Consider the following 9,834-nt stretch of genomic DNA (forward strand, 5'->3'; position numbering starts at 1 on the left):
ACAGAAATAGAAAGCCCCAGCTTTCTCCTGCAGAATGGCTGGTGAGTTCTGAATACTGACCTAAAAGTTAGCAGACCAATGCATAAACCACATTACCGAGGGGTGTGTGTATGTGTGTGATATGCCATATATACCATATACTTATACTTCTTCATTGCAAGATTCTTATTTGAATTCATATGTGTTGCATGTCTGTTTCCTGCCTCCAACCCCTAGAATATAAGTTCTATCAGAAAAATATTATTATCTTACTTAACAGTATCACTGGAGTTTCATTTGGGGATATAGTGGAATCAACAAAATACAATAATGCAAAGTCAGTAGTTCAAACCCGCCGCTTCAAGGGTTAAAGGTGAAGCTGTCTGTTTCAGTAACAATTTACAGCCTCTAAAACCCTGTATAAAGTAGCGATTCACTGGAGACAACTTGAGGGCAGTACATTTGGGGGTATCCCCCAGGCATGGGATGGAGCACCCTGATACATAGGAAGTACTCAGTGTGTGTTTGCTAACCAAGTGTAACAGAACATTATCCAACTCACCTTCTCTTCAGTACATTCTGAGAGAGGGTCAAGCATTGGAGGAGGACATCATCTTTTATGAACTAGATGGCCCCCAAGGGCATGGAAGACCCATAATAAGACAAACTGGCAAAAGAGCCCAGCAACTGGCTGGGACATGCTAGTGATTATGAGACGGACAAAGCACTGAACAAGTTGTACTCAGTATTTCCAGGAGGCAGAATCTACTTCATGGAGAACAATAGCGACCGTGGATATTGGTGATGGTTGTGTATTCGGATTGATACAATCGGTTTTATTGAGTTTTACATATGAAAAATATTGACCTGGAAGATTTAGGGAGAGCAATAAAATGAAATAAATGAGAAAATAAGCACATAAGTACTTTCCAGGCATCTTCTTGCAAATCATGCTTATTTGATAAGAATTAAGAACCAAGTTTCTGCCTGGGAGGCAAGTGATCTAAAAACCAGAGTCCATGAATGCAATTGTGTCCCTCACTGGTTTTGGTCAATAAAATGCTCTTATAATGTGGCCACACTATTCATTTATGTGGAACCCTGATGTTTTAGTGGTCTACTCTTTTTGACTGGTAACTTGCAAAGTCAATGTTTCAAATCCACCATTTGTTCTCAGGGAGAAAGCTGAGACTGCTTGTTCCCATAGAGATTTATAGTCCTAAAAGCCCAAAGAGATGGTTCTACTCTGCCCTGTAGGGTCGCTGAATTGACTAGATGACACTTTGGGGGATATATTTTCAGTGAGTATTAATTTATGTATTAAAACCACGGAGTTCTGTGTATGGGGGTGGGGTAATAATGGTAGCACAAAGCCTCATATAGTTACTGTCTAGCCCATTAAATAAAAAGGTTGCCAACACCTACCACAGAGCACATATATTTAGAAATATAAAAGCAAATTACCTGTGGAATAAAATCAGTTCAGGGCCTGTACATTAACAAAACAAACAAACAAAACCTGACCAACAGTAAAAAGCAATTTAGTTTTCTTTTGAAAGCAATGTCTCACATTTATCTACCTTTAAATGAACAAAGGAGACATGTCACTCTGGTCAGTGAATATGATGAATTAAAAGGATGCGCTAGCTATCCATTATTTAGGAATACAATAAACAGGGTAGGGAAATAAGAAGCCATGGACAGGAGAAGGCAAGATAAGGAAAAATATAGAAGGGAAAAAAACTGCGCACACAATAAGAAACAGAGTGATGAGAAGGACATTCAAAGAGCAGCAGGTACTGGGAACAGCGAGACAAGGTTTGATTCTGTACCCCAAGTCACACAATCACAGCAAGGAACAGAGTCAGTGCGAATGGCATGTGGAGGAGCAGAGCTAAACTGAGCCCCAGATGCAGAGACATGGAAATTCACCATCGACCCCATATCCAGAGACGTCTTTCAAATGCTTGCCCTATAGGCTGATAGCATTCTTATGATTTCTCTTGTTTATATTTGACATTTTTATTGTGGTTTGTGTAAAAGCTTGCAGAGCAATTAATTTCTCATTCACCAATTTAGACACATTTCGTTCTGTGACACGGTTTTCAATCTCCTTTATCTAATAGCACTCGTCCCATGTTCTTCTGGTTCCCTTGCAATACGGCCAACTCCTTCCACGCAAATGCAGCAGTTCTAGGCCTTGATTAGGAACCATTGGATGACAACCCCTATAGGATTGTATAGGGGTTGCATTGGTCAGCATTTCAAACCCACTCTCTGCTCTGGGTAATATAGACAACACTATCTGCTCTTGCAAAGATTCTCAGCATTGGAAATCCTATGAGAGGGTTGCTATCGGTTGGCATTGACTCAATGGCAGTGGGTGGGTTTAGGAGGCGATAGAGATATTCTGATGAGAACATAAATATGAGAGTGTTTCAAAATGTTCATCCAAAAGTATATATAATCTTTTAACTCCATGTTGCCACGATCGTTTTGAAGCCTCCTCATATTAAAGTGTCTGTGTGTTTAGAAAGACGTGTCACATGGCCGCTCCATTTGTTTCTAGCCTTATGACTTTAAGGAAGCTACTCGACTTCTCTGCTTTTCATTTCCCAAACTAACAATGTAAGTTATTTTATCTCCTAGGATTATGAGGCGGAGTTAATAGAATAATTTCTACTCTGTTGGGCCCAATAATTAGTACATATGAATAAGATCACCTTTCTTCTATAGTACTATATAAATCAATCAAAGCCTATAATGTCAGATTGTATGGTTTTTATTAAAAATATCATTTTCAGTGCAATCTATTGAAAGCCTTCAACACAAGGGTATGTATTAAAATAAAAAAGTATATATACATACACATATAAAAATGTATTTAAAAATAACTTTTAAAATATAATCATTGTCAACTCTTGGAAAAAGAAAAATATCTCAGACTTATATGAACCCTTCATCCCTGAAACAAGCAGAGTAGGTTGGGCAGGGTGAGCTCTTTAGACCTCTTTTTTGGTTACGTAATTAACATAACCCCCATCAGACAAATTTGTTTAACTCAGTTCTCAACCTCTCTTTCTCTCTAATTCTATCTTTCTCTTTCCTATCTCTCACACTTCCTTCTGTTCCTCCTCTTCCTCCTCCTTTTCTTTTCTCTCTTTCTCTCTCTTCTGCCTCCTTTCCATTTTCTGTTTCCAAATCCCCCAAATGCACTCAGATGTGTTATCCTGGTACTTGGATTAAAAAAAAAAAAAAATCTCAAAGTCCTTGAGGAAAGTATGTTTTGATTTGTTTATTAAATAGATTTTGATAAAAATGCATTTTATCATTGCTTAATAATAATATGTGATCATCAGCCACAGTGATTTTTTTCTACAATTTAATGTCTGTGTGCAGATAAAGCCCACATTAAACTCCAGCTTGGGTCTCTCCCACTGAAATGTGACGTCCATGGAGTGTGGCTGCTGCAGGGAAAGTCAGTATTCCATTGTGGACAGACAACAAGGAATTGTAAGGAGTGTGAAATGAATAAGTCAATAAAAATAAAGGAAGGGATGATCAATAATGGGAAAATATAGGAATAAAAACAGAGTAACAGATGTATGATCAATTTTGGTTCTGCCCAAAGCTAACTGAGAGTGGAAAATTTCCATAATTTAATTTGTTTGGTGTCTTCTTTGGCTCAAGTGATGGTTATAATTCTCATACATCTTAGCCTTGTAAAAATGATCTAATGAATGCACACACATTTATATATATAAACATAATTTTTCTATGAACTTTAAAGTGGTAATGAAAATGGATTATGTTATTGCTATTTATAAACTGTGTGGCTGGGACTATAAAATCGAGGACATGGTTTTAATTTTGTGCCCATTCAATTAGTTGTTTCCTGATTCCTGATTCAGTGCTGTGCTCCCAAGACATCAAGATTACATTCCTTGAATCATGGACTGAAACAAGGAAATCTTTGCAAATCAGTGTAGAGCATTGTATAAGACTTCAAAACTGAAGTCATTTATATACCACCAATATTCTGAACAGAGGGATAATAATAAACTGTCATTTATGAAATTTGGTCCATACCAGGTTTTATGCTCAGTTCTGTACTTCTATGTAGTTCCCATAGTACTGGAAACAACTTCAGGGAGAGGTTCTGCTATGGAAATTATGTGTGTGAAGAGGAATTAGCTGGTGAGTAACCATCCTTAAATTAAGCTACTGCCAAGTGGTGAAGATTTAGTAAACTGATGATTGAAAATGAGAGCTTCCCTTAATAAAATAGGGGTGATTAACCTCTATGTTAATTTGTTTTATATCATGATTTTAAGTCAATATTAACTGAAAAAAACTCACTCTTTGCACCAGTTCTTCTTTGTTCAGTCATGGCGAAAGAAGTGAAACTGCGCTGGACCCGTATTCACCAATTGTAGGTGAACCGACATGATAACAAAATGGGAAATGTAAGCTAGAAACGTAAGAGCCATCTCAGAAAACAAGAACAATGTGTGCATTGCAAAGCAACCAAATCTCTTGAACAACAGTCAGAAACAATAGTGCCCAGCTCAAATGTGGCAACCTGTAGCTCTGCTTTGAATATATGGTGTCACTCTCCACAGTGCTGCCAACGATCTAATCGCCCACCTCAGCATCCCTCGCTGTGCCTCTTCCCAGTCTCCCAATCTTTTCCATTTCCTTCTCTCCTGACTTTTCCACTCTGATTCTGATTCTGACACTCCATCACTTATTTATTTATTTAACAAAAATCAGATCTGTGCTGAGTTTCCTCTGTTGGAACCATCTGAATGGTTCAAATCTGCTTGCTGATGAAGCCATGTGAGATCTGTGTATTTCTTATGAGCAAAGTTACGATCAGTTTCTTCAACTTAAAAAAGACCTCATTAATAATCTTAGGTTAGTTCTCAAACCAGGATATGATGCATAATTAATCTGTTCATTTAAGGTTGATTTTCCCCAAGAGGGGATCAAGAAGTTGTGAATATACAGATGATGTGCTCGCAATTTAAAAGCTTCTTAGACTAAACAATATGGCACTTTGATGAAACTATTTACCTTAAAGAAAATGCTGACATTAGTTATTGGTCTAATGCAGTAATAGGCCTTTCCTGAACATTTTCCCTCTGAGTATAATTGGATGTCTGCTTGTAAGCATCTCAAACAAGTTATAAGTCTAGAGAAAATGACTCAAAATCAATACATGTCCATAAGAATAATGCAAAGCAACATGAAACAGATGACTCTTCGGGAGAATTATTACTCCAGATCTCCATTTGGAAGCTGAACAATGGCTCCTACTTTTGCCACGCCATTCTAGTAAGAAAAATAGGCTGAATCATACCACAAATTATATTAAAGATATCCATCATTTGTGTGTGTGTGCCTACTACGTGCCGGATGCTGGATTCCCTGCTTTGTTGATATCCATACAGCCCATGCGGAGGGAATAATGACCTGGGCAACTCAGGAATGAATGAGTGCTTCCTTTTTAGTAAAGCCATATTATGTGGAATTAGACCTGTCACCTTTAAATTAGTTTCATCCGTCACTTAAGAGCCTAAACAGATCTCTGGGGAAATCAGCTGTCTCGTCCACGGGGGAATGTTTATCTTGTGAAGGTGGTGCAGTCGCGCTTCACTACTGGGTACACGGACCATGGTCAATTCAGACCTTGGCACCATCATTTGCAGGAGAAAGATGTGGTTTTCAACACCTAGAAAGAGTTACCATCTCAGAATCCACAGGGGCATTTTTACCCTGTCCTATAGACTCGCGATGAATCAACCCAATGGCAGTGAGTTGGTTTGGTTTGGAGTTTGGCCCTTCTTGTCCCTGTTACCTTGACATTGCCTGTTACACAAGTGACCACCACCCTTTAGGACGAGGGAACATTTTCCTGATAAGAACTAAAGGGATCCCATGATGACATGAGACCAGTGAAACCAGTAGGTCTATGAGAAAGTACGTACAGGGGTCCCTTGTAGCCTAAAATGGATCGTAAAATGAATGTCCACACTTTATCATGATGCAGTAGACACTCTGAATCCTTTCCAGCCTATGTATGCCGCAGCAGCAAGATTTGAGTCCCATGTCCCTTTAAAGTGCTTTGCCCTTCCTATCATACATCTTAACATAAACGTGATTTCTTCCCCTCTCAAAATTTGATGTAAAATGCATGAAGCTCTCTGATGAGAAAGCGAAAGAGGATCTTAGATAAGCGATTTCGCATTTCTCCTCCCCCTCATCTTTAAATGTGCTATGAAATTCTAGCTTTGTTCAGAATATCTCCATACTTAACTGTAAACAATTCTCTTTGGGACCATTTTGCTTCTTTCTGTCATAAATGACAAAAAAATGAAATGCGCAAAAGGATTGCTTGCAACAGCAGCAACAACAGCAACAAAAGGATCCCAGCAGATTGAATTTCAGGGCAATGCTATTATTTTTGAAAGTCACAATACTTTGATCTACCAAGATTTGCCTTACTTTCCCTGTCCTGGGAAGGATTATTGCTGACAAATTGCAACTCCTTTTCAAAATATTTACTCTTTTTCTCTCAAGGTTTCCTTGTGAAACCTTTGAAAGTCACACATAAGCACTGTGAGGAAGGAGTACCAGAGCAGCTGCACCATCTAAATGTAATTACATCTTTAATTTGCATGAGACTTTGTAGGTGGAAGAATATGTAAATTGCTTGTATCTTTTATTGGCCATTAGGGTAGCGTTTTCTTCTTTCCTGTTATTTTATTTTATTTTTTTTAAGGCAGAGCAAATACAGCACCTTGTCTCCAGGCTTATTTTCAAAGCCTGTGAGCTTTAGGGTACTGCTCCGTATCTGTTTGCTAACCTTTTGTGTTTGGTTACCTTTTCTTTCTGTTTTATCATCAACTCCCCAGCACCTGGTGCCATACCTGTTGTCTGGCCGTCTTCTTTCCCCACCAAAGAAATAGGCACTCGATAACACTGAAGGCAGATTGGTAGGAGCAGGGGTGCTGTTCCCCTTCAGCCAATCCCCAGTATTCGGAATCTAACTGCTCCATAAGGATGTTCAAGGCCTGGTCTCCAAGGTGCCTCTGGGTGGGTTGGAAGTGCCAAGCTTTTGCTAACCATTTAGCTCTCATCCATTTAGTCTTCCCAGACCCTCCAAAGATGCGTTGGCCTTCAGGTTTCGTGCATGTGATTGAAGGACAAGTTGTGAGGTCTAGAGCCAGCATATCCCCAAATGGTTTTGTATCCCCACCCACTCCCTCTGTCTAGTTATTTAGCGTTTCCGTTGTAGTAAATTTTGAAGGTGCAGATAGTCTCATCATTCTTTCACTAGCAGCTGGTAGGTTTGAACCACGGACCTTGTTGTTAGCAATCCGATGCCCAGCACCACCACCAGGGTTCCTTTTTTTTTCTTTCTGAATGTCTGAAATTTCTCTAACCTTGCTCTGTAGATATTGTAGAGCAAGGCCTCAAACCCTTTCAAAGCTGCTCTTGCAAGCACTGTAGGAATGCACAAGGTTACTCCAAACCCAGGCACACTGGAGGCTTGCAAAGCACCAGGGCTCTTTGTTTAAAGTAAACGACTTGTGGTTAGGTGTCATCATGCCAGTTCTGACTCATAGCAACCCTCTGAATAGAGCAAAACCCTGCCTGGTCCTGCGCCATCCTCACAATTGTCCTGAGTGTGAGCCCACAGTTGTAGCCACTGCGTGAATGTATCTTGTTGAGGGCCATCCTCATTTTCACGGCCCCTTTACTCTACCAAGTGCATGATGTCCTTTTCCAGGAACTGGTTTATCCTGATAACATGTCTAAAGAACGTGAGATGGAGTCTCATCATTGTTGCCTCTTAGGAGCATTCTGGCTGTACTTACCCCAAGGCAGATCCTTCTAATCTTTTGGCAGTCCATGGTCCTGTCAATAGGCTTCACCAGCACTGTAATTCAAACAAATAACTCTTCTTCAGTCATCCTTATACAGTGTCCACCTTTCACATACATTTTGATCAATTGAAAATATCATGGCTTGGGTTAGGTGTCCATTAGTCCTAAATGTAACATCCTTCCTCTTCAAAACTCAAAAGAGGTCTTGTGCTGCAGATTGACCCAATGCAATGTGTTGTAGGATAGTAATAAAAGAAGCAAGAGCAAACAACCAGAAGTTATCCATATCCCCAACCCCCATGCCCAAGATAGTGAGAATTGGCTTTGAAGGAACACAATTTGTATTCAAGACTGTGGCTTGATGAAAGCCATTAGCACTCCTATAGAAATGTTGGGAATCATCTTCTGGATTCCATTCTTATTTTTCTTAAGAATCCTATTTCTTTACAAAGGTGATATTCAGGATTTCCACTCCCACTCGCAATCAGCAGTTAGCCATCAGGATGAACTTGGCACTACACAGTTTTAGAAATGCAGGACCAATAGAGATTTGATGATGAACTGGCTTTTAATCATCTGGGAATCTGAGAAACTGAAAGGCGAAAAATACAAACTGTGAAGTTCAACTGGCAGGGAAAGTTAATGGTCTGCACTTCAGGCTTTACTAAAGTGCTTGAGAGAAGCCCAGGTAGCAGAATAGTCCTAGTGCTCCATTGCTAACCACAGGGTCTTCTGATGGAACCCACTAGTCTCTCCTCAAGAGAAGGACGTGGCAGTCTGCCACTAAGAAGATGTACAGCTTGGAAAGCTATGGCGCTGTTCTGCTCCATTGATATGGGTTGGATCCCTTTGAGGGCAGGGGGTTGGGTATGGAATTTATGTTGTCGTTGTCATTGTTGTTGTTGTTGTTGTTCTTCTTCTTCTTGGGTGCCATGGAGTTGGATCTTGAAAATAGGGAGGTAAGAGTTAAAGAAATCATTTTCAAACCAGAATCATTTCCAGAACTGTGATTTATATAAATAGAAACTTCTCAACCAAACAACCACTTTTACTCGTCAAAGAAAAATCATACAGTTGAACTGAATTGCACTCTACCAGCCTTATGTTCTGTTTCCCATGGTGTCTAGATGACGACATCACATTAAAGAAAATATGGTTGTTCGTAAACTCTCTTTGAGAGTTTTAATACTGGTAAAAGAAATCAGAACTCTAAGAAATGAAAACAGAAGGGCCATTCTAAGTAGTTATTCATGATGCATATAGGGACCTCAATCTAATGGAAGGAAAGGCAAATGGCTCAAATTATGCTGGTTGCAGTCAAGTTTATAAAGAAGACAAAGAACTACTGAAGACCAACCATTGGCTAATCTCGATACAATAGCTTGATTGCAGACCTCCCCTTTTACTGAGATGAAGTGATACAGGGAGAGGGGTGACATGCCAGGAGCTTTCCTGTTTGAACTTGCTTTTGCTAATTTTCAACTAAAGAGATTGTTCTCACAGCGCGTGTCATGTTTGTTAAGAACTGAACTCAACTTAGTAACAATTTCTATAAAACTGGGTGAGGGAAAGAGGCTAAAACAAAAAAAAAGCATGCTAGTGAGGCCACTCAGACTCAAAGGGACCCTAAGTTAGGTTTCTGAAACTAACGTTTTAGGGAAGCCTCTTTCTCCCATGGTGCAACTGATGGGCTGAATCCCTAACCTTGCAATTAGCAGCCCGATGTCAACAAATTCACAGGGGAAAATGTTAAATGTCCTGTTCTCTTCCTTATTATTATCACCTTTAACAAATTATTTATTTATTTATTTATTTTTTTGTTTGGTTTTATTTTTTTTCTTTTTCTTTTTTAACATTTTATTAGGGACTCATACAACTGTTATCCCAATCCATACACACATCAATTGTGTAAAGCGCATTTGTACATCGTTTCTCAAAACATTTTCTCTCCATTTAAACCCCC

The 9,834-nt window shown here is 39.3% G+C and overlaps 1 non-coding gene across 1 annotated transcript; it reads right to left on the reverse strand.

Annotated features, from left to right (window-relative positions):
• Positions 1-7,405: 7,405 nt before the first annotated feature.
• On the reverse strand, positions 7,406-7,540 carry LOC115873478. The gene has a single exon (XR_004048459.1). It is a non-coding gene; the product is annotated as a small nucleolar RNA SNORA9 (small nucleolar RNA).
• Positions 7,541-9,834: the final 2,294 nt, after the last annotated feature.

This window comes from Echinops telfairi, unplaced genomic scaffold, assembly GCF_000313985.2.
Source record: "Echinops telfairi isolate 266 unplaced genomic scaffold, ASM31398v2 ScPeMD7_7468;HRSCAF=8506_1, whole genome shotgun sequence".
Classification (NCBI taxonomy): Eukaryota; Metazoa; Chordata; class Mammalia; order Afrosoricida; family Tenrecidae; genus Echinops; species Echinops telfairi.